The sequence below is a fragment of the Dromaius novaehollandiae genome, chromosome 10 (assembly GCF_036370855.1).
Source record: "Dromaius novaehollandiae isolate bDroNov1 chromosome 10, bDroNov1.hap1, whole genome shotgun sequence".
NCBI lineage: Eukaryota > Metazoa > Chordata > Aves > Casuariiformes > Dromaiidae > Dromaius > Dromaius novaehollandiae.
The window spans coordinates 13,588,693-13,615,318 of NC_088107.1; the positions used below are offsets into that span (position 1 = coordinate 13,588,693).

General features: G+C 38.7%; 1 protein-coding gene across 15 annotated transcripts in view; it reads right to left on the reverse strand.

Annotated features, from left to right (window-relative positions):
* The window catches only part of SEMA6D (semaphorin 6D), a 606,315-nt gene that overhangs the window by 388,634 nt on the left and 191,055 nt on the right, over positions 1-26,626 (reverse strand). For all 15 annotated transcript variants that reach the window (XM_064517345.1, XM_064517347.1, XM_064517340.1 and 12 more), the window contains one exon: positions 22,041-22,130. The gene's annotated coding sequence lies outside the window, so the exon portion shown is untranslated. The remainder of the gene's footprint in view (positions 1-22,040; positions 22,131-26,626) is intronic.

A 26,626-nucleotide genomic window follows, 5' to 3' on the forward strand; every position in this document is an offset into this window, starting at 1 on the left:
GCAGTGCCAGGGATCTGAGCAGGTGTAGTTAGATGCAAAATGGAGAGAGTTCAGCTCTCATTAGCCAAATAAAAAATAACTAGGCGTGGGTTTCTCTAGAACTGTCCTCTCTTTCAACTCATGATTTCTGGGAGGAGAAAAAGAGAGTCTTCTGGCTATTGTGGCACATAGACATAGCAGAGAGACAGCCAGCGCACAGAGGGATGCCAGAGAACATGCTCAGCAAGTTCTTAGGAAACATGATCACTTTTCTGCAAATGTACACGAACAGTAGGTGCAACATACCCAGAAGAATCATGCTGGGCCCACTGTGTGCACATTACCTGGCCTGAAAATCCCAGCAAGAAACTTTGAATTCCCTGTAAAAAGTTAACTTGTCTGGATATCATCTACCAAACTTCCTTGAATATATTTGTTTAATAGGTAGTGTGGTATTTATAGCCACCATGTCTCAGATAATTATGAAAATTGACATTGCTACTTTCTAACTTGCCTTTAATTTATTCTCAAAACAAGAGAAAATTAGCTGGGAGTGAAAAGAGATGTCTAAATCAACAGCAGGAAGAGGCCTGGCTAAGTTTGGCTGCACCAGAATGCTTTTTTCACGGGAAGTACGATGGGGAATGAAAGAGCACTACAGGACTGAGTCACTTTCATTCAAATTCATTCTTACCGAAATGAAAGTGAAGAGCAATTAAAGCTTGGAGTTTCTCCAAGGAGCTCTAAATAATAATACATCTTCCTCCTTTTGTTCAGATATTTAAATAGCTTTCAAAGAAAACTTGATGAACATTTTAAATGTTATTTTTGGGTTTAAAGTCCAAGAGAAATAGCAATATTCCTCCCTAACTTAAATCCTAAAAAGATGAGGAAAAATCATACCTTTCATTTAAACAAGACTGAGTTTATTTGAGATTCAAATGATCTAACTTTAGGTACTAAACTGAGGTGGCTACATTAAGAGTGCTCTGACCTTATCCTTCCCCTGCAGTCAATGAAGAAAGGACCTTGAAACCAACCTAAGGCCTGCACACCCTTTAGCAGGGTCTGGCTCTCACCATCAAATACAGAGGGACTACTCCCAACTCACAGTAAAATCTGACATTCTCATTAAGCTGATCTGTTCTCATACCTCTTCTCTTCATCTGACTACTCCAATACCTGTTTGGCCCTGCAGTGAACTGGTTCAGGTCACTAAACCTATAGAAAACTGATTGTGCTCTCCAAAAATGAACTGTTTCCTGTCATCTTTAGCTCCCTGGACCAGCTCATATCACAGTGAGAATAGTTAGTTCAGACTCAGACCCAGGGTAATCATATGCCTGTGAACAGAGCTGGGGGGGTGTGGAGGGAAAGGGAACTGTGAAACCCACGTTTGGCAGTAGCTAGCTCAGTTATAACATGAAACTGGCACCTCCTCGGGTGGACTGAATCCAGGTCTAAATAATGAACACTACATATATACATGTGTGTGTCTGTCTGTGTGTCTGTATATATGTATATTCTATATATCTATAAAGATATCTATTATAATAATACATACAAAGATAGATAAATCTATAGATATAGTCTATCTATAGATATCTTTATCTGAATACATTTTTAACCAGGACTTCCACATTTATGGTACATACAACAGAAGCAACTTCTCCCCATTCTCACCACCTCCAAGAAGGCACTGGTTCATCTTTCACCTTAAAAGGATGCTGCATAGCTTTGGCTATTCACTTTCATAAAGGACCAGTGTAAGATAGTTTTCCAATACTGCATGTTTTCTCAAATCCATCTGCACTAGATGGCTATCATCTTTCCACATTTCCGTAATTCTTCTGCTTGCCAAAGTCAGTCATCACTAAATCTCAACTGAATCTTTAATAATTTCCATGAGACATTTCCTAATAGATCCATTGTGGGATCTAATACACAGTTGGTTGAAACAGTCCTTATGCTATATGCTGTTAACATGAACTAACTGAACAAAATATTAATAATACTCTGCACTTTATACTGAGTCCATCATTTGAGGATCTCAAAGTACTTTAAAAATCTTAATTAACTAAGCCTCCTAAGATCATTAAAGATGTAAACAAACACACTTTTCACTCTATGTCTTCAAGGTAATTTATGTCTTGTATTCTGTACAGAACTTTTATAACTAACTTATAAACAGCAGAAAATAAAGTTTTGTAATTGAAGCACTGACAGCCCCTTAATTTTAGTGCAACTGACAGTTACTGCTGTAATTTATTTGCATAAAAAGTTATGAGGCAACAATCACTGCTTCTTATGTATTATGCTATGGACAGAAATACCTGAATTTAAACAACAAATAAAGAAACTAATGCCTTGAGTACTGACTAACTGTTCTTCAATTAGTCTATAATGAAAGAATCTTGATAGAGGCAGCAGATCTAAGTTCAGGTCAAGCATCCCTCTGGAATGTACATATTTGATGATTCTCTGAAAGACAATACATACCGGAAATTTTTATCTCCAGAAATGCCAGATTTCTTTTTGGAATCAAGTTGAAAAAAGTTATGCAAAAATACTTCTCACTTTAACATTGCAAGAACATAATCTTCTTCTGGCATGATGACAGTTTGAAATTAAAGAAAAAGGTAACTACTGTTTTGGCTTTTCATCTCGAGCACAAAAATGAACTCACAAAATTAAATATGTAATGATGCCCCTAAAAATGTGTGTTTTCTGTTGCAAACAGAAAAGGGAACATATATTATCATACAAAGTGTGATGAAAAGCTTTACTAACTGCTTTTTCTACTATTTGACAAATTCCTCTATACAGCTACATTAATCAGCTGATTTTTACTCCTACGTGGCAGTGGAGCACAGGAACCATAACTGAACAGAATACAACGTATCAGGTGCTTTATAAAGATTAAAACAGTGGTCCTTTGTCTCAGAGAGTTTATCTTCTAAGCAAAACAAATGACAGTATCCAAGTTATCTACGGTACTGCAGCTTCAGTTAGGTTAGGTACCACTTTCTTCAGTAAGATTTCTCAGGCCTTTGATTTGTACAACAAAGCCTCGTTACAAAAAATAACATATCAGCTTCACAATAAGCACATATTTGAATTTAAGCTTAAAAAACTTAACTTCCAAGTTCACAGTTTAAACTCTCGTCTGAAATTAAACACTCGTCAAACCTATTTTGTTAGGTTTGGGTGTACATGCACATATATTGAATGATTAAACATGTGATGCAGTATTAGAAAAACAAACGGCCTCATTGATTATAAGCTCTTTGGCTTTCTTCAGCATTTTAATTACAAATACATCTGATTTTTTAAATTTATATAGCGTGAATGAGCATATGCAGAAGCTTATGCTATGGCGTCAGCCCTCAGGTTCAGGGAAGCTATGTGTGCTATGGGACACCAAGCTGCAGTTAGGAGGCTGCTATTCCACAATCCTCACACTCCCTTCCTCCCGAAGGCTGCAAAGGGCTATTACATTGCTATATATAAAATTAGAGCAGCTCAGGCTTTCTTTGAATTATAGCTACCTAAAATATTTCCCAGAACCTTGCTTGTCTTGCTATCAAGACTAAAGCCAGATTTACTGACTTTGAATTGGGAACAACCCCAAACATATTATTATATGTTTGGCTTAGGCCTGAGGGCCTCTTCTTACCTTACTGCCACCACAGAAAGGAAAAGGTAAAAGGCAGTATTGAGATGTGACAGCTAAAATGGTCCTTGACTTTGAGGATGTCACAGTGTAAGAGAAGCTGAAAGCAGACCCTTGCCTGTTCTCAAATAGTGCAGGGATCTTGCCTTCATAGAGCATCTCCTAAAACATGGAAGTGGGAAGGCAAGCTTGGCACCTTAGAGTCTGGATTTTGTAACACATCTGTCTAGACTGGAGTTGCTCCTGGTTTACATTACTGGAATATCAAATCAGGCCTTCTACTACATCAAGCCTCAGGCTATCCCATCTGATCATACGGACATTGCATCAAAGCACAAAATGTAACAAGATCAACTACATTAGACCACAAGTCCCCTCCCAACAGTTTCTTTATTCCCCTTATACTTTAGTATGATCTGGGACAGAAATTAAAAGTGACAAGAAAATTTTCAGACTGAAGCTCTCTGAACAACTTACTCACGAGTGGCCTGGCTTGTACAAGAGCCCAGCTTGTTTGCTGGTATGGAAAAGTAAGCTGCCTAAGTCTTTATACCTACTCTAGCAATATACTATTCTTCACAAAAGCTATTTCTGTCTGCTGTGCCATTGACTCCTTTAGACACGTTAAACAGATTTTTATTCTTATTGTCACTGGGAAGGAAAGTAAACAGACCTGCAGTTGCAACAAGGAAGACAGTTCATAGTTTAAAGGAGACAGAATGGTAACATGGTTTTTCAACTGAGTCCCACTTTTTGTCTAGCTGGCACTCTGTCTATGGCTGATTTAGGTTTGAAAGAGCTCAGCTTCTGATCTCTGTGCCATTCTCAATATACACCTTGATCCTGTACCAACCCATAGAAGGACCTTTCATCTGACTAACAGAATCCAGGTATGAGAGCAGATACAGTCATGTAAAGTATCTAAGGCAACTTCTATGTGCTTACACACTGCTAAATGTTGCTTAGCAACACAAAGCTCTTCAGCATAAAGATATGCCGAAATCATTCAAACTGAATTCACTCTGCCCTAGCACACTGCTAAAGAGAAGGGCAGGCAGCACTTCAGGGGTACAGGCCCTTCAAACTTTCTTTGCAGCTCTCTGTTTTAGAAAGACAGGCTTTCCTCTCTCCAAGACAACGTCCATGCTCCAAGGTCACTTGGGGAGAGGTTCTCCATCTGCCACTTATCTAAAAAATTATGAAAAAATTCTATTTCCAGCACTTCGGCCATTGAGATTTATTTGTGAGAAAGGAGCATCATGTATAAACCATGATATGCCTGCCTTGAAATTACTTATGACTAACACAGGACTTAAAGTGAGAATTCCCACCTTAGCAAGAAATCTAACATATTCCCAGATCATACACTATAGCTGTGGTCCACTTCTTCATCAGACTAGTGGAAAGCCTCCAAATGGACTAACAAGGCACTTGGATTTGGGGTTGGGTCTTTATGTAGGAGTGCATATCACCTGACTGTAAGGAGAAAGTTAAATTTCTCTGATTATATGTCCTCATGTAAAGAAATTAAGCCCTATACACATACAGCAAGTGCTGCAGTTACGTTCTGCACAACCAATTTGCAGGGAATACTGGCTATCTTGCTTTCAGGGCTTAGAGTATGGGGTCTCAGAACTTTGTACCGTTTTAGCATGAACTTCTTAGTAGCACTACCACCACTATGCCCCACTGCTTCACAAATATTTTTGGCAACCAGCTTTCTATAATGATGTGTTAAAATGGTAGGGTCTCTGCCAGATCTTGAGGAACCCTGCAATTTAAGAATGTTATAAATGAGAGATGTGTAAAACATTTAAATCTTTTCAAATGCAACATCCAGCTTGTAAGGTTTCTAAATCTGTTCTAAATCATATCAGTGTGTCAGTAATATTAGTTTAATGACATATTAATGTGGCATCAGTAGGAGACAACCAATTACAATGTTTCATACAGCTTGCTCCATATCTCTTGCTGTGTATGGCTAATGAACAAGGACAGGAACTTCTGGAGAAAGAGGAGAGGAGACTATCATTTTCTGAAACTGGCCCTCAGCAGCTGTGGTCATCTATAAGATTACTTTCTCCGTAAGCAGAAAATTCTCACTTTGGTTATTTAACAGAAGAGTGATGGAATGGAAAATGCTTCCTTTGTGAATCAGGATAGCAATATTTAAAATTAAATCATTAATAAAGTAACTGACATATAGAGGCCCAACTTCATTCCAGAAAGCATGAATATCTTATTGACTGTTAGGTTTTTAAAAGAATCTTGGCTGTACTCTGCACATTACTTATAAAATCTTTTGCTCTGTAATTTGGATGATTGCTATGCAGAAATCAGAGAGCAAATCTTAATGGTTTAAGGGTGTGATATCTTGCAGGCAGAGACTTTCTCCTCCAAGCTACCTGCTCACAGCAGCACTGGCTGAAAATTGTTTCCACGTTGCTTAGTGACCCATGGAGAGAGTCAGTCTCAATTCAGCTCAGCTCTTACCAGATAAAAGTCCGTAGCAGAACATAATGGTACTGGTGACAACCCTCTCCTCTCTCCTGTTCACGCCACCAAAAGAAGGCTGAGATAAGCAAAGAGCTGGCACCTCCACTGAAGGAGGTCGCACAAGTCAGTCTAAACTCTGGTGTTTTCCCTGATTAAGGCAAAAAAAAAAATCATTCTCCAATATTTTTGTTTTATTAAGCTGGTCAGTAAATCACTCAGATATCTGGTAAATCTGTCCATCCCATTACCTGCAAGTGCTTTCATATAAAGCAATTAGTACTTAATATGACATTTTTTCATACATTGGTAGAAGAGTGGGTGGTTTTACAGTTGCAGCCTCATCATCTAAAGGTCAGCTCCGGACTTTTTTTGCTGACGGGATATTTGCTAGCAACAGAAAAAGCAGTGGGAACTGCAGAGCCTCTAAAAAGAATTATCTGGTGTGGAACCATGCATGAATTAAAAAAATATACATTGAACTTACTTTACCACATTCCAGGAGAAGTAATGAAGGTAAAATGCACCGTAGTCATGTAATTTGTTGGTCTCAGTAAGAAATACTCCGTAACTGCTTTCACCATTCACAGCTCTCTTGGCTACGGTGAAATCCAGTTGGGGCTAGGACTGAAGGCATATGCAGCATTTTGTTGGTATGTGGGCAGCCATCCAACAAAACAAGAGCTTTTTCCATTGCCATATGTAACTATTTTCTGTCCTAAACAGACCATCCATCCCATTAGGCAAATGGTACAAACAATTTTTTGACAACAATAAATTTAGCATATATCAATCAAAAAAGTCTAACATGTGCCAACTATCTCAGTTGAATGCGTCTTTTTCTTAACTTTAATTTTGCTAATGTATCTGTGGTAAAAAAAACCTGAGTGATTACCCAGGCACTCAAACAATCTGACTGATAGAGGGACCCAGACTACTGTTGCTAAAGATGTAACATGTTTCAGCTAAAGATGTAACATGTTTCAGCTGGACAAAAATAAATTTATGCAGGTATGAAGGATGCTCCTATGGCAAAGCAGAATTAATGCGGGGCCACCCACCACACCACAGCACAACTACTTTACAGGAGTCATTTTTAAAAGTCTACAAGTTAAACTTAAAGAAAGCTTACAGTGTAATTGCTGAAGAGAAAGAGGACACAAGGGGCAGAAGGAATCTTTCTAAATGCCCGTAAACTCCTTAGGGGGCTAATCTTCAGAGAAGGGAGGCATCAGAAATCAAATTTGATGAGTAATTTTCTCAGTCCAGACAACAGCAAAATATCATCTGACACATATCCAGTTTAGCTTCCACTTATGCTTAATGGTTGGATAATCATGGATTATAAGTTTAGTTTTAATAACAACCACAGCAGACACTTTATTAGCAGATTTTGCAGGCTGCAGGGTTGTCATTTGTCATTATAGTGATTTTCTGATTTAAATATTGCATCAATTTGTTTCTCTCCTTTTTTTTTTTTAGTTAATGAAGTTAGATAAACCTCAGTGTTCTGCCTTTATCTTGATTCTCAAATACTATGAGCAGTTACTTTAGCCAGTGGGGAGTTTTTTGGCAATGAGCAAATCTTCTGACACATACAGCTACTAACTTGTAGGACTTCTAAGAGTCACCAGTAATCAACAGTATCGTTTTCAAGGTAGGTGAAGAATTGCCTGAGACTTACTCTGCTCTCTTAGGCCTTCTATGATCAAGGCAAATTCTCTGGCAAATGTTCTGATTGATAAGTAGAGGGTAGGGTAAAAAAAAGACCACATACCTACAAACTGCCTGGACTGTCTAGTACACACATTACGTGTGTACTGCTGGCTCTGAAAAATGAGAAGGCATTGTCCTAAAATGGGGCTGGTGCACAGCCCTTTTCTAGAGCAGGCATCAAGCATAAAATATGTAGTCTGCTTGGCTTCCCTTGCATTCCCCCATAGTTTTATGGTCCTGATGAAGAGTTAAATGAAGCAGAGGGTCTTTCTTGACTCCATACGTCAAAGTCATACATCAGTGCCCTGCAGTGTACACACACTGGTCCTCTACAGCATGGAATTTTACTTGAGCCAAAATTGTGGGGTTTGGCCAGGGTAGCTTGTGGTTAATAAGGGCACAGCAATGAAGAGGTCAATGATACTTAAGATATGAGATGAGGTTTTAAATCACTTAGCTTCTTTGTGGCTCTGTTTCCCCTACTAATGTGGATAACATTGTGTTAATATCTGTAAAGCATTTTAAACTATATCGATAAATTGACTTTTATAAGTGTTTAATGCCACTGTATCAGTGGCTGCTGTGCATTATTTGAGTGGGAAAATTAGAAAGCTTTTACAAATACCAACTGAAAAAGAAACAACTTTTTTCTTTTGAAATTTCAAACTCAGCATCAGTGCTATACTATAGCCTCATGTACTTTAATCTGAAGCCACAGGAGAGCAACTGTTTAAATTTAACTTGAGTTTTAAATAGAAAAACAGTGGAGTATTTTCCAGCTGAGTATTTTATGCATGTTTAGAAGAGGAGAAAAGCACTGTGGATGGTTGCTGTAACAGGATGGGCATGAGCTAGACTGCTGCGCATCAAGAACCAATTTGTGGGATGCTCTGATGTAACATCAACAGCATTATAGCATTTTCTGTCATCAAGACAGTGGTAAGTGGTTTTGTAAAGTAACTGTTAAAATTAACGTGCAATAATATTTCAGAAGTTAATGGTGAGTAAAGAGTATTAGAGTGCACTTTAATTTTTACTGTTCCTTTGCAAATATTCTTACCAAAGACCTGAGTATCAAAAAAAGATACTGACTCTAAACTGGGACCTGTTCCAGTGCCTTCTCTGAACACCAAACAGATGCTAGGCTGGCTCCCCAATGCAACAGCAAGGTTAGAAAATTACAGCTCTGTGTTGAGGAGTCCACCCTCTCACACAACCACATAACCAAGGGGAATGGCTGACACATGAAAGGGATATTATTAGCTTCTCTTGTCTCTATGACCATTACTGCAGCCTAAAGTAGATCTTGTGGTTCCTTTGCCCTTTCAGCACACCGTTCACAGGGCTTATCTGTGGATATGCATGGTCTGCTGAGTAAAAAGTCTCCTTTCGCAAGAAACCTTCATGGAGCAAAGGCAAGTAATTGCAATTCTGGCACATGGTTATATTGCTAGTCAGGCATCCGGAGTCAAGAAAATTAACCCCTAGTGTACACATCATGCTTATTATAGTGACTATCAAAACACTTTGGGCACATCTTTCTTCACATCTTTCTACAAACTGAAAAAAATGCTGGCAACCATTTGGTTAAAAGGAGGTAATTTTATGTAATGTCATGTTTTATGAGGCTGGTGACTTATGACATGATATCAACAACTCATCAGTTATTTTGTGTGTGTGTGTGTGTGTGTGTGTGTACTACTACACTTAAAATAATTGAAATGAAATAATATACATGTGTTAACATTATGGTTTCAAAGCAGTAAGACATATAACCTAAATATTCTAAATCTTCTTGCTATCCATCAGAAACATCGGACTGTGGCATTAAGTGGTGCTAAGAATCAGTAGATGGCACTCCTCTAAATCAGCAGTCAGTGCATAAGATCTTTAGAGAATGTATAGCAAGCAAGCCTTAGACACCTTTTGGGCACTAACGCATCCATCAGATTTATGAGAACAGTAGAAGAGATAATCTGCTTTTCCAAGTGGAAGGCCACAATTTGTCTCCAACAGTTGGAGTTTTGTCTGCCCAAGACATGAATTCCACTTTGTTTCTCTTTGATCATATCTTCATGAGCTACCTAGTTTATAGCAGAGGTTTGAATCTTAGGAAGATTGTGTGTCTGAGTAGCTGCAGTAAAATAATCTTGAGCCATTGGTGCTGAATAGATCATTCTTAGGTAAACAAGGGACTTTCCACCAAAAGATGCAGAAAACAAATGATACAAGTGCTACAGTTTGGAATTTCATGGTGGAAACATGCAGCGGCCTGAAGGACAGGTGATACCTTACGAAAAGAACATGCCTTCCAGCAAAACCAGTTATACCAACTTCGTCAAGGTTGGCAAGGCTGTCTCCTAATAATTTGGTTCAAACCCAGGATTCAGGTGGCAGAGAACTGAGATCACTAGTTTTTTTTTTTGTTTTCCACAGTCCTGGAGCCAATTTTACATTTTAAAAATCTTTGTCACTAAAAGATTCCCTTGTTTCCGTTCAACGTCCTTCTGCCACACGGTCTTTTAAAGAGATAAATTCTTAGAAGACAGGACTTTGGCAGTTCTTATTAAAACAAGTTTGACAAATATGTTCAGGCAAGTAGCAAATTCAGAGAGCGGTTAGGCTGGTTCTAGGAAGTCAGCCTACAAAGTCTCAGTGCTTAAAAAGAAGATATTAGACCTGCATGAGATGCATGCATGAATGCATGTTTGAGAAATCAAGAGGTAGATACAGTCATCAACAACCATCTAGACCCAGCAGGTTTAGAAACACCTTTGCTATCACGGGGTTGTAGGATGCCAACAGACCAATAGTCATTCAAAAGGTGGGTCACAAAGGTGTGTCAGTTTTCACTACATATTGTTGAAACCAGGTGAGGCACAAAAGATTTCCAAGGTTTGCAAGGTTATCTAACAGAGAACCTGTAATTAACAAACAGTATTGATTTCAAGGTCTAGATTTTATTGCAACATTTCAGAATTTGTCCTTTATTAGCTAAGGCACGAACTCCAGCAAGAAATCCATGTTCTGAATATGAAAAAAAAATCATTTAAAATGCCTTTTTGCCAAATGCCCATAACCTTCAGTACAGAACTTGCTTATTGGTTGCATTTGTGCAAGTGAAAACCACACATCTGAACACCTATCAAAAGCTAACTTGAAAGACCACAGACCATTTGAACATTACAGGTAGATAATATTCCCAGTGTTTTACAATTCTAATGCAACTGTCAAATTTAGAGGAAGATCTTTTTCGCACTGTGGCCACTTTAAACATCCTTTAGCACTTTTGCCAAGAGCACATGCTATTTTCACCCCCCCAGAACAGACTGATGAATTTCTGGTTCTCGTTTTCTCTATCTGGTCATAGAGAAGCCAATAGTATTAAGCTAATTGCTCCAAAGAGTCATTCTATTCCTTCAGCCTAAGTTTACTGAGCACGTAAAATTGCTGTACTGTAGTACAAACTAAGCTGACTAACTGAAAAGTTATTCCTTTCACAGCTCCTCTTTCAATTTAAAAGGAAGTTATGCACATACACAGATAATATGTGCTAATCTGGGCCCCTAGGCAGAGATTGAAAACAATCCCTTGACTGCACGCATGTGTGTTTTACACTGATCTCTGTATTTGGGCAAAAAGTGTATCTCGAGTAATTTGTTTGCTCAAGGAAATCCATAGATGTGTCCTTGCTGCTTGATTCGAACACTACTATTTTGGCTACCCACACCATTCTAACTACTAGAGAATAGTACAGCTGCTGCAACTGCTTTTTTCCATGAATCCAAAGTTATGGACATGCAATGGTGAGCGGAAGAGTTGTAAAAGCCTTGAAAACCTCTGATTACTTTCACAGATGCACCACAGGTTGCTTTGACTGGAAGAGGACAACGTGGTGTAGCTTCACAGCCCCTTAATGATCCAGGCAAGACACAGACATAGCAGACAGCAAGGATGCAAAAACCAACCAACCTGGCAGGAGGCTTCTCAGCTCTGTCTTAGAGCAGTAGGTCATTAAGAGCTGAGCAATTGTTTATCAGTGCAACTTTCAGAACTGTAGTTTTGCTACAGTTTGTGCTTTTAATCTTAGGATCTAATGGTAGCTACCTTTTTTCTTTTTCTGTTTTTTTTTATTATTATTTTTAATTTTTGGATAGGGAAGAAGTTTGATTATGAAAGCTTGAAGCCTCTCACCAGATGAAGAATCCGGAAGAGGAGACTTCTAACTAATACCCTTACCCAGGCACTTGAGAACAAGGTAACAAATTTGTCACCTAAAGCTTCTGTCTTCAAAAGCCTTCCAAAAGAGGTTTCACTTTTAGATTGAAAGGAAAAGGTGTCTGTAATACCTTCTTCACTTTTTATATCTGCACATAGGAAGGTCCGGGTCCCTTTTTCAAATTAATTTTTCAGCATTAAAGTCACAGTAGCTGCAAATTTACTCAGCAAACAAACCATGTCCTTTTTCAAGCATCCTGAAGAGGAGCATTAGTGCACCTGCTTAAATCTAGCTTGTTCCAAACCATTTTCAACATACAGTGGAATCAACAGCAACCTCTAGCACATCAGTCATCTGATTTCTTGGAAGATGTCCTGCTTCAGAATACAGCTCCTTTTGGCATTCTCTGAGTGTAATGTACTTTCTTGTGTCTCAAAAGTGTGTAATTCAGAGATGACGAAATACAATTTTCATTAGTGTAGAGCAAATCTTTACAGTATTTACCACTTCTGTACAGCATTTCCTGCAAGAATCCTTCAGGATAGCCTTGGGAATCTTTCCTCCCATGCTGGACCAACAAATGAGCCTCACTGAACATAGTCATGCTAAGACATAAAACCACCTCCTTTTAACCAAATGGCTACTGTTATCTGCTCAAACAGGACAGTAAAAGACAGGATACAAATCAAGCTAAGTACAAATTAAAGTGTTTGTAGCAATTCTCTGACTCATAAAAAGGGACAAGGAGAACATGCAATAATATTGGTGGAGAAACTTCCCTGCTGGCTTTATGATACATGCACCAAATGAGGATTTAGTTCTTGGGCACCTGCCTTCACCCCAGCTACTGCCTCTACAGCATGAAGAATCATATGAAACTGAAGAGATTAGTATGTACTGTATTGAATGTCAATTTGCAATGACATGACAGGCTTGCTTGCTGGAGCAGCAAGAATCAGAATGTGACTTGGGTGTCCAAAGCTCAGGGACCAAAATCTTTCCTTGCCTTAACTTCACTGAAGTTAGCAGAGGCAAAAAAGGGGTAAGTTGGCTATAGTCCTTTAAGGTCCCCTTAAATTTAATACAGACATATCTTTGTTATATTACTTCACTATCTTTATTTTGGTTGCTTGCTAAGTTGGAGTATAGTTGGGATCAGCTGCAAGCACAGCAACAGTGGACTGCAGTGGAATATATGGCAATTGCCTTTCCTCAAGTCAGCCTTGCGTCCTGAGCATCAATTTAAAACAGTTCATAATTATTATATATGATGCTGATACTTATTTACCAGGTTTCTATCCTAGCACTTACATAACAAGATATCACATGAATAACAGTTCCCAAAATCTCATAATTAGCATCTACTAGTACTTCTCAATGTACTCCTCTGTCTGCTGATGCAAGTATCTTCAAGTCAAATACTTGTCAGAAAATAGCTAATCACATCCTTTCCCACGAGGAAGAAAATCTTTAAATTTAATTAAAAGACCTTAACTCTAGTCCTGCACATCAGGGTCTTGTTCCCATCGGATTTTCTGCTATGCGACTTAAAGTGATAGGCTGAGCATTCATATTAACAGCAGCTCTCATCTGTGGCTTTGCTTTTTTTTTTTTTTTTTTTTTTTTTTGCAGTGGTTGAAGGATATTTTGATTAAATGCATCTCTCTCTCACACATTCACTATTTCACTTCCACAAATAAATCTAATAAACAGTCTGAATTTTAAAGTTCATTTCTCCAACTTGTGCCAATACATCTCACACTCCAGGTAGCAAAAATCTCACTCACAACATTTTGTTCGATATCTTCATCAACATCATGGCAAAGGTCCCAGGAATATCATGAAAGAAGACTAGAAGTGTTAAGCAAAAGAGCTCAACTACAGCTGATTTGGGCATGAAGCGTATGCTGGGCTCAACGGGTTATGAAACAATACTCTTCCTGCTGCTTCAGATGTTTTCAAATGAAGAAAAAATAAATCATCTTAGTATTTTCAGGAAGTTAAAATAAACAAGCCTATGAACAGATATAATTTTTGCTCTTGTGTAATCATGCATTAATTAAGTATGTTTAGCACTATTTTGCTGAGAAAATATATTTTTACAGAAAATCTGGGTATTGACAAAAAAAAATGTATTTAAGATAGTTCCATGGTATCCACATTTACTGTGGTACCCAGACTAAGACATCTAAAAGGGAATAATTTCCCTGCAGTTCACTCTAATGACTTCAAATGGGGTCATACTATTGTAACAGAGAAGACTTTCACCCAGTATCGTTAACAATCAAATTTCTCTTTTTTAGGGCTATTAGAGATAAAGATTGCATAAATCCTTTTATATAGTTCAAAATCAACATCTAGCATTATACAATTGATAATAATAGTACAAATGTTATTCTGTCCTATCATCTGTTTTGCACTCCTAATCTATACTGACCCAGATCAAAGCAGATACCTTAGAAGTAGAGACGACAGAATATTTCACATCAAAACTCTTTTTGGACAGGAAAAGCTTCATGATATCTCTGTTTTGTAAGAAATTTTACCAATTAAAAATATCTGGCTTAGGAAACTAGTTTTCCAAAATATAAAACAATGAAAGAAAACAATTCCTCTAGAAAATGTTCATGCAAAATACTGCTTTCTAACTAGATGACCTTAAAAGGAAGCACTGGAAATACAAAGTAAAACCTATTCCTCACTAACGTTAGCCAATTCTACAGCCAGGATGATCCATTTTGAAAAAAAACTGAGTCTTACTTGCCAGTATCTGAACCACTCATTAATTTATTGGGCATGTGTATAGAAAGACCTACTCTGGCAAGGTGCTGAGTCACAAAGAGGACAAAACAGAGAACTAAGCATCTGTAACCCTGACTGGTCCAAAGAAGTCTGCTTTCAGGCAGCTTTAAAGGTCATCTTTCTTCTGTCTTCTCCTCTTGAAGATCAGTAAAAGGCTTTTTTGATACAACACAGCTAACAGGCACCAGGGACAAAGACTTCTGTCAAACAAGCTCTGAAGCACTGAGTTTCCTGACTTTCTCTCGGATGACAGGTCGGAAAAATTCAACTATGTATGGTCCAACAGTGCATTTGAATCTTCTTCTTCTGAACTGCTTTGTAGAGAAAGCTCAGAGATGTGAATTTCTTATCATAGGGCCTTCACCTTTAAGGCAAAACAACACAGCATAGTGGAAGAGTTCACAAGTAGAATGGAAAGAATGCTAAAAGAATAAGAGCAACCATAATAAAAAAGGACAGATTTTTCTCTAGGAGGAGGGAATACAGCACGATTAATAATGAAAAGGAAGAAGGTGGCCCCCCACCTTCCACAACTTGCAGGACAGACGCTTAGATCAAAGTCAATCCTGGTGTAACACTGCTGAAATAGCACCAGGGATGAAGTTGGACCATAAATCTCAATCTCAGCCTGTTATGATGATGATGACTAATTTATTCTGCTTGGAAGACAAGGGGTTATAAAAACAAATATATGGCCACTGTATTTATTATAATTAATTTTCTCCACAGTGAAAGCCTAGTGATTTGGGAAAAAATGACCTTTTTAGAAGTGCCTTATTTAATGGCTCATTGTTGCATTTATGGTGCCTGGCTGCACCCAGCATTTGTGCAGTAAGACAGCAGAGTTCTTGCACTCAGGGACAGGATGATTTGCGCAGTCACAGACACAGTCACAACAAACCTGGATGATTCAATGTTCCAGAAAGTGTTTTTTTTCTTTTAAATATCCATTTTGTCCACATACAGATAAGACTGGACATTTCTGATGTAAACCCAAGAACTGCATTCAAATCTGCTTGCTTACGCTTAACTAGGTGAAGCGCATTCAGCAGGGTGTGACAGCACCAAACCGACCTGGCGGGGGAACACCAAGCCCCACTGCTGAGCCACGCTACTCCCTGGCCCTGGAAGCCAGTATTCCGGAGAAGGGTAATTACTGCTCAGTCTTACTGGCATCAGCATTAGCTCTGTCACCATGGAAAGGACAAGTGAGCATCTCTCAGTGCTCAGGGGAGCAGAGGAAACCTCAGGGGAGAGAGGAAATCTACAGAATTTTTGTGGATTGCTTCGTTCACTTTCCAGCAACCTTGACCCTCTTTCTCTGCTCCTCCGCCCAAAAGCAGATTCTTCCTCAAGGGATTTGTGCTTTCTACTGATGATGAGATGGACTAAAAAATGTGAGAAAAGTGTTAAAAATAATGTTCAGTCTAGTAGTTCCTTTCTTACAATGGGGGGGGGATTGAGCTGTAATACATTTCAATATTGCTCTGAGTTGAGATATTGATATGTTGGGATAATATATTAAGATACTACTTATAACTATAAATAAAACACTATAAAACCACAGAAACACAGATAAAATTCTACTAAATACATGGATTGGCTTGTAATATTTCCTCCCTACAATCTATAGCTTTGTTCTTCTAAAATGGTGATAATTTCTGGGATCTAAGTCTAATTTTAATCAGGTAGCACAGTCCTAGTGTTTGCAGACACTGTCAAAGAGGTAGCTGTAATTACTTCCTCAATCATTCCCCATGAACGAAGCACTCCAGGCTATGCCAAAACTCAGCTTAATCACTGGAAATAATATAAATTTTAAAACAAGGTCTTATTAGACTGCCATCTTTAAAACTAATTTCCCAATAGTTCCATTTCCTACTAAATTTCAAATTGTGCTTACGTAAAGAAATCAGAAAGTATCAGGGCTTTATATGAAGCATAAAATAAATGTTGCACTTTAGGAGTTTTATTAAAACTGCTTCTGAATGAAATTATTCCAGTCTCCTAGCTATAAATTTTTGCAGTGGAGAGAACAGGGTTAAGGGGTTACATTAAAGTGCACAGTAAACAACAGAATGGGCTAACGAATGGATGGATCTGAGAAACGTCAAGAGGCAGCAAACATAAAACAATTTAGATTTGATGGTCACTGGCTCAAAGTAACACCTAAACCTCAGACCCTTGCTCTTTCAACTCCAAGCATTCATCTAGTGACTGATGTTAGATCACAGCACAATGCAAATCCTACAAACCAAGAATATGGAAATTACAGTTCAAATAGATGCCAAACCACAATTTTCCAGGCCTCTAAAGCATTAGTTTATTTGAAAATAAGATCCTAGATGTCCCAAGAAAATACTGGTCAATTAACATTATGTTCATGATAAGCCTTTGGCCTCAGTAAACAAAAGAGATGCATCTTCCCCGCCTTTAGGCAAATAATCAACCGATGAAAAACATCATGGGTTCCTGGTCTGACTCTCATCTCATAGCTATGACTTCCACGTGAAATAGCATCATGCTGTAGTATTTCCAGCTGCTTCCCTTGCCTTGGACTTCATGTAACCACATATTTCAGGAAAGAAACAAATACCAAACAGGACTTAAAGGAATAAAAAACAGCAAATAGTTCTCAGCCAGTTTCCCCATTTTTATTATTATTACAGTAGTTTGTTTAATCAAACATATAAAACATTGTAGGATACACTTAAATGTTACTAAATATCAAAAAGTTAGTAAAAACTTTTAGAAAATAGAGATAGGAAAAATCCACACTGTCGATGGAAATCTTATTCTAATCTAGGTAAGAAAGAAATATTTGCTATGTATATGGATTTGTAAATTAGGAATCAGATTGCAAGAAGGGAGACCTGAGATATCTTCCCCACCTAGTGTGATGCCAGTTAAGTTCTGGCTCCATTCGCCTGTTGATTAGGTCTGGGAAGAGTCCAGGTTTTCCAAGGTGCAGCTTGCCAGTAACCATGTGATCATGCAGATGAGGCTCTGCTATTAACGCTACTACTTAGGAGCAACAACAACAATAATTTGGAATTTTACAGTTTTTCATCTAACTTCAGTAGAAAACATCTGAGTTTGAATGGCAGGAAAGTGCCACTGCCCCTACCTGCAGCTGAGAATCTGCCTTTTACCGAAGACAAGGCTATCGGAAACCGTAATCTTTTCTAGTGAGTCAATAAGGCAAACAATGACTCCGTCTCCTTCTGATGTAGATCTCTGGCTCTCTTTGAAGAAGAAACTAGAATCTGAACCTTCATGGTGAAAATAAGCTACATCTTAGCAGGATACTTTGTGAAAGAAGAAACTAAAGAAAACAGGGAATTGCAATTCTGAATAATAACCAAAATCTTTACATTTGGAGATGAAAGAAATCAACTACATACTCTTTTCACAAGTCCTGGATTACAGCAGGAAAACAAACTTTTTCAGTGAAACAATTATGGGTTAACCTACAGCTACCACATATTTTCCAGCTCTTCATGATAGCAGATAGCCCTTGTTATTATGTGGTATCTAATAGTAAGCACCAGCTGTTCATAGTGACCAGTGAACTACAATTTTCTCTGAGCAAATGAAATCTAAGTTTGACTGCAATACTGAGTACTGGGTCTTTTGGAAACACACATCACATGAAGGTTATGAAAAGCAAATGTTTGGAGTTTTTTCCTGCCTTTGATGAATAAACTGTTTTATCCTAAGAAATAGGGTAGTTATTACCAACTATCTTCTCTTTGTTCATCTGATCTCAAGATGAATCTTTTGCCATCAGGCTTTCTTATATTTTTACTCCTTTATTTGAACAGTGACAGGCAAATGCTAACCACACGGTCTTCAGAGAGCGCTACATTGAATACACCAAGTTTTTAATTTTTTTACCTCTTCCGCTCTGTAGCTACCAGTTTGCCAAGCTGATGCTGCTTTTAAAGTCAGGATTTTAAAGAGCAGTTTCAGATACTGTTGCTACCAATTTTTCCCCTGACATTTCTAGACGATATTTCTCGTCACATAATATATACTAAAAAAAAGAAAGAATAAATTCCAAGAAGGGTCACTCGTTCAAACAAATGGGGAGGAATCCAAATGCTAGACATGATGGAACATCCCTGAGGAGGGTCAAAAGCACGGAATAATTTGCAAAACTTTCCACTGGATGATGCTCATTTGAGACATCTGCCACAACAGTGTTTGGTACAAACATAATGTTCAAGTCAATGTGTCCTTTTTCCCTTTAAAAGAATTCAGAGTTTTAAGATGATTTTACTGTTTGAACACTAGAAAACAGGATTCAGGAGACAATCCATTTTCGACCATACGGTAACAGCTTCATCTTGATAATTTCAAAATGAAAAGAAAAACTTCTTCAAAAAAAAAAGAAATCTGTCAGAAGTGACCATGGTTATTATCATGCTAATAATAATAATAATAATAAAGACTGGCACTTAAAATATATCAAGCCCTTTTTTCTTCCTCCAAACAAAGATATTTGTAAATACTCATTTTCCAAGGGCAGTATAGAGTTTTCACTTATATGTGGGGTATATCCAAGACACTGAATGAAGATTTTGAAATTCTGCTCCGCCAAGATAATGCATGATACCATCACAAAACAAACTAATTCAAAAGGAGATCAAATGATCAATTTCGACTTTGTGGACTAAGTTCATATAACATTGCATATGATGCAACAACAAATGAGTTTCAGTGCAAAGATTCATTTATGCTTTCCCTCATACATAGCCTTTCATAAGCGTGTGGAACTGATTCTCTCCCTACGCCCTCTCTGACCCATTTTACCTACTTCTGCTCCACATCTGTCTTAATGGAAGGATGCATCTAGTGCCAAGACTTATATAAATAGCAGCACTTAAACCCAAGATGAGCACAATTCACACTGCTGTAGTCAACAGGAGTAGGTCTCTAAGGCTTTGTAACCTGCCCATAAGAGTGTGTTTTAGGCTGAAATCTGGCATGCAAGGATTTCATGAAAATGGGAATCTTTGGTGCTTTAAGGGGATAGTTGGATAAATTAAGTAGTGGTTCTATGCTTAGCCAGGCAGACTGCTATCTCAGAAACACCGTCTTTTCAAGTTTCCGTTTTCGCTGAGTATGCTTCCAGCACACACAACATCCACTAACAGAAAGTGAGTTCCTGTTCCTCGAGAAGGCAGCCCGTTCCGCCGCGTTAGAAGAACAAGTGTTTCCAGACTTCACTTAAGCAGCACTTCCACACACAAGACAGCAGAAGTAGTCACACGAGCAAAGTTTCCAGAAGTAAAAGGACTGGTTTTCAGATCCGGATATGCTTTGATAAAATGAGACCACAATGTAAGCTCAGAGAAAGGCCACTGTTACTCAGAATTACTGCTGTCTATAACCTTTGTAGGCCTGTCTCACATCTGGGGATAACTATAGGTGCTTACTACATCGAAGACTACAAAGTCTGATGGATAGGGAAAAACAAGCATTCAGCACATATCCCCAGGAGGTTCTGTCAAGTTACTTGCTCCTCTGTTCTGCGGCAATAGTGCAAAGGGATGTACATTACAGCACCTCGTTCACTACTTGGCTGTAAGAATTTTCCCATGATTAATTAGAATAGTTCTTCAATACCTTATTGTGTCAATAGGTAAATACATAACCTTAGTTCCCACTGCAAGGTAAACTATTCTTTTCATATTCTTTTATGCTTTTACTTTCCAAAAGAGGTAATTCGCTAACAAGCGCAGTAACTGCATCTAAGAGATGTTAACTCTCACAAAAGCAAAGAAATTGCATGTTAAGGTTAAAAACCTGAGCTGTAAACATAGACTCATTTATGCATGTAAGTAATCTCTATTTTGCAGAGGAGTGCATGCACCACTGTCAATTTTATATTCCTTTTTATTACATAGATAATAGTAAAGACACAGGGAGATTTTTAATACATTCTTTTAAATTAAATTTTGTATTTCTAAGATTTCTTCAACACTTATCCTTTTGCTGCATGACATTGTGGATGACCCCAGAATAACAGAAGACCAATGACAGCTATAATCTCTTCATTCTGCCCCTCTGGCACTGCTTGGAGTCCAGTCTTACAATTTCTTTATAGCAAAGTTAAAGACAAATCTCCCAGAGAGTCCCACTGAAGTCAATACAACTATTTAGAAATGTAAGTACCATTTAATTCTCTGCTGTTGTATCTACCAAAGATAGGACTGGACCTTTAGGCCTTAATTTAGTGATTTAATTTCTATTCAGGGTAGTGTTTAAGAACATGTGTCCTTTGGTGAATTATCTGTGTGCTCTTCACAATTTGGAACTCCTGACAAGAACGGCATCCTTCTCCCTTGAGATCTGAAATGTTTCTCTCTGTAGCTGCTTGCTTTTTATTGCAAAGACACCCATCATGTACATCCCTAGTTGCTTTCTACTTCCTTCCTTTAAAGAAAAACACCCTATGAGCTCAGTACAGATGAGTCTAATAAATATTATTCAGTCAAGGCTAGAAACATCTCCTGTTTTTCTTTTCTCTCTTAACCACAAACTGCCATGCAATTTCTCCATTACTATCACCAATACTCTTGTTATGCTCCTGCTTTTAACACTTCAGTCAGTGGTTCAATAGCTTGGCTGCCAAGGCATCTTTCAAGTCAGCCCTCATGCAGTGTTGATATTTATACCTCCTCCTCCAATGTCCATCAGTTTGCATTCAATGCACCATGAAATTCTGTTGTCCTTTGCTAGAAGGGAAAGCAGGGCGTAACTGTCAAAGCTGTTTCTTGTGGTCCATCACCACTGCAGGTGGCGAAGGGCAGTGTCAAGTGGGAGGAACAGGGAACAGCGTCCTTACTCCAAATCGCTTGGCAATCCCACTGTTTGCCACTTAGGAACGGTGCCGGCAACCGACCCAGACTCCTCCAGCTCCCTCACTGGGAGAGCTGATCCCGCAGAGGATTCAGACACAGGGCTGACCACACACTTAAGGATCTGAATCACATGTTCCCAGGAACATGAACAGTGTGTCTCATCTAACACATTGGAAACCCAAGTCCACATGGACCAAAAGAGCACGCCTGCACACTCAAAGCCCCACAGCTCCTACCTGCGGAGCTGCCCTGCTTTACATGAAATCTGCTGCCGTGTCAGGATTCTCACCTGGTCACTCCTGTTGAATCAGAATGGGAGAGGATCAAAAGCTGTTTGAGGTCCACTACAGGGCTCTCATCCTCTTGACATCCTCTGTTTCTGAAAGTTAAGAAAACCCCTCAGCTTAATATTTGGCAGTAATTAGTGCTTAAAAGTGCTTTGCAAATACAGCTAATTGATTAAGTATCCTGTGCAATGAAATACTAGTTTTAATTAACATCTTCAAAATTTACAGTTCATACAGAGTAAAATAAACCTTTTTCACCAGCCAAATGTACAAAAGAGAGAGAAGAAGGGAGCAGAAGAGGTAGAGACTCACTTTTTATGCAAGCCTTCTATGTTAATACTATAGCCCTTTCCATCTTCCTGTGCAAGGTTTTTATTTCATACTAAAAATATATGTTTTCCTAAAGTAATTTACTTACCTTAACAGAAAAAAACACCCTTTTGCAATCTTTGTTCTGAATCTTAGCCTCACATGACCCTACATTTCTTTCATAAGAATAAACATGGGGATTTGACATGTCTTAAAAACTATGTGGTGCATAACACAAGGGCAGTAAGCTTGCAGGTGACACCTGCCCTCCCAGGGATCTGGCATCACTGACCACCTGCAGAAAGATGCCACAACATCTGCAGACAGTTTAGGCCATTCTGGTTTCCAGCTCAGCTCTTCCCTTCCTCCAGGTGCCATTATATAAGCCTGTTACATGCTTCAAGCCCTGGGGATGGGAGGAGGTTTGCTAGTTGTCTGTTAGCATGACTTTATCACGAAGGGCAACAGTGACCCTCTAACTCACGCTCACTAGGGGAGAGCTTAGTCAACAGCAGGGCTCAGCCACTGTGGTCTCAGCAGCCCAGCACTGAACTTTGCAAGTGCCAGAGCATCAGGTTAGGTACTTCAGCTGCCAGGCTAAGGACAGAGTTGGGGGTCTTCAGAGGAGATTTACAGCTACCTGTATATCCCATGTAGAAACATCTAACTTGGGGGTTGGGAGGAATTGAAATCTATCCTGCTGGGAAAGTCTTGCCTTCTGGGGCATATCAGGGTCTGCCACCCAGACAGCGACTGGGTTGTATGTGTTTCAGCCTGGGCATCCCTCCTTTGAGAAGACAAGCATGCAGGCTACACGTCAAATGAGAATGTTTTGACTCTGCAATCCAAGAAGTATGAAATCTGATAGTCAAATGTGTATTTCTCTTCATATGTTGCAACAAGGAAGTACATAGGTTGCTGACAACGCAGACCAGGCTCTTCCAGTACAAAGATGGAAGGGATAGCACAGGATAAAGGGCACAAGGGTGTCTTTAAGGTAAAGTTGTACTCCCCTGATCCCTGGCTAGTTGCATATCTTCTGTCCATTTGGTGTGAGTTAGGGCAACCTCTAGCTTCTGCTACTGACCACAATATTTCTGTTCCCCATATTTGTAGCTAGTCGTACTCAGTACCAGTTAGTCAAACCAAAGGCACTGGAAGAGGTATAAACAGTCCAGGTACCGTCATAAGATCTAGTGCACCCGAGGAACAGCTTGTTTGCTCATTAAAGCTTGCCTTGCCTACTGGGACTGCCCCACTGCACGCAAAGTAAAAATGGAGAGGCGTGCAGGAGCTAGCACTGGCTGAGGAAAAATTTAACATCTGCACCATTTTTATTATTTTTTGAATTACAGTTAAAAAACGCACTTTAAAGAAGAAGGCAACCAACAAATAAATATCATTTTCTATTTTCACTGTTTGCACCACTATTTGCAATGGCATTCAAGTCAGGAATTCAACACAATTCCCTTTGAAGGCAATAGGGTACTTTTTACTTCTCCTTATGGGTAAAATGTAAAATACTAACCTACTGTGTACACTTCCCTAGAATGAAGTCCTGCACATATTCCTCTTGAGATTTACAGTGTATACATGAAGAGTCGGAAATGGTAATGGAGAAAGTGTGCCTATATTTTCCTATACAGATTTAAATCTTTCCTTTAGAGACATTTAAATTCTAGTAAATTGCCCCTTGCATATGAAGCTTTCTTTGTAAATCTTAAGCAAATTCCACCGCTTCTCTATTGCATAATGAAATAGCCAATCATGCTGAGGAGGTGATGTTAAGCTAGCCTGAGCTTGCAGCAATGGCTGAGAACATTTCATACTTCAGAAATGCCATAAAATCCTTCATCATAAAAATTCAATTTTTTATAATCCCCAGGAGTCTCGAGGCTATATCTAACATTAAAACCCCCAAACAAGAAACCAAGCCCAGACATGTTCACATCACATTCAAGCCTCATTTAGCTCATTAAAACAAATATATTTATTTTTCTTTACAGTTTTGTTTGAATTTCATCCCACTGGGAAATATATACATGCACACACATATACAAAATTTATTCTATTTTCTTCTGGGTATCTAGTCCTGGTTTGGGCTAGAAAATAATTAATAGAGGATCAAGCTTTGTCTTCATCTAGATACATCTGAAAAAAGCCTTTTCAAAAGAGAACTTTCCCTTTTCTAAATAGAATAAATTAAGTAAGAATAGATCATCCTGTGTGTAATATTCCCTTCAAATTGAATAAAGCAGGAGGATCAACACTGGAGCTGAGCTGAAGCAAAATAACTATTACATCTGGTTAGCTTTACAATAAGGTATTTGAAGCAGCTTTACAGCCATCACTGACGTTGCTAAGGTGTGATGGTTTAGCTGAGATGTATTTACTCTATTTGGCTCACAGCAGCTTTTCTTATTAGACAGCACTCCATTCTGACAAGCCCTACACAGAATTGTGGTTGCAATTTTGTTGCAACGAGAGCAGATGCCCAAGTTCTAGGAACATGCCTGTCCTGGTATATGCAATCACAGGGCCTACAACGCGAAGGAATGCATATAAAGAACAGCATTGACTGAAATCTCAAACACAGTAAAACATTTGAGGCTTGAGCTTCACTATACAAAGTATACGCTTGCAAGAAGTTCATCTGACATCTCACCCACAGCTTCCACTCTTTGCTATACCATTTACCTCATTTCATTTAGTTCTCGGTTGTGCAAGAGTGAAAGAAATAAAATGATATCCAGCCATTCGTAGAATTCATTTGCCAAATGAGTTTGCCCATAGGCAGTGGAAATAAACTCTTCCAATGGAGCAGAGCTTATTCAGAAAATGAGATTTGATGTTTCTGAGAAGGCTCGGATATGAGACACCCTGAGCCTACTGCTTCTACTGTTGTTCGGGGAAAAATCACTGAAGATATATACTAATAACAGTTACTGTGAGACTTTTATGGATAACAAACTGGTCAAATGATTTTTCCTCATGGAGGACCTTTACCTGTACTCATTCAAAATAATGGTAAGTTATATTGTAAACACACATAAATTGTTCCTATGCCCACAGAGACTAAAATTATCCTATAAAACAAAACTGAATGCAGTACTACTTATAGCAGTAGTTAAATTATGATCATTCCTATTTATTTTGTTTCTCACCAGGTTATCTCTCAACAAACAGACTGTGGTCAACAGCAATGTAACATCATTTATTAGAACTCTCAGAGGAGTTTAGAAATTTACTATATTTTATTTTTATAGTCTTCTTGAGAGGTCATCTTGTGAAAAAATAACCCTCCCTCCCCAAAAAAGGAAAATGCTTTTGTGTTCTGAACACTTTCAACTCTGAGGTAACTTTATCCAGTATTCCTTTGTCCAATTCATTTCCAAATTTCAAATTTTGAAAAATCATCCTGCCCTTTTGCAAGATCTTACCTCTCTGTCCTGAGAACAAGGTCAGATTTAGTAGTTGAATTTAAGAGACTTTCTTTACTTTCCCCCCAAAGAACTCAAACAACCATAAAAAATATATAGCACATGCTCAAGAAAAGCCCTAACTGTGGAGAAGATCTGGCTGAATCATAGTTCTTCTCTGACACCTCCATCACACAGGTGGATGGAATTTATTAGTTCAGTGGTTCTGCTCCTATTAAGTTTCTATCTTTTCCTGTCTTGCAGTGTGCTTCTGATCTTTCTCTGTTTAACCCCCTTTGCCCTTCCCAAATTGCCAAAGCCCAGCAGAAAACCTCCTTGTCCACCACTGTCACAGAACTTGCCTATAACTGAGGTCTCATAAGCTCATAACTGTGCTCATAAGCTGGGCCTTTGCCATCACACAGCTGCGCGAGCGAAGGAGAAGAGCACCGGCTGGCTCAGAGGCAGAGCAGCCCCGTGCATTCACACTTCATCAGCCACTGCCTGCCTGTGCACAGGTGTGTGTCACACTCAGTCGTGACAGAACAGCAGCACCAGCAAAGAGAAGACAGACAAGAGGCTGCATCAACCAGCTGCTAAGAATGACTCTTGAATATCAAATGTCAGTGCTAGATAGGCCATGAATAAACTATACGCAGTAGTCAATTTTTCACTTGGGAATCACCTAATATTTTTAAATACTGAAAACACACACAGTGCCCAGAAAGGAATTGTACGTTTTATGTGCAGAGCATCCTTCTCAACTGCTCTACAATCCCTTTCTGAAGAAAGATGAACACAAAGTGTCTGCAAAAGGAGAAGAGCTGAAATATGTTTTGCTGTATGAAAGGTGCATATCC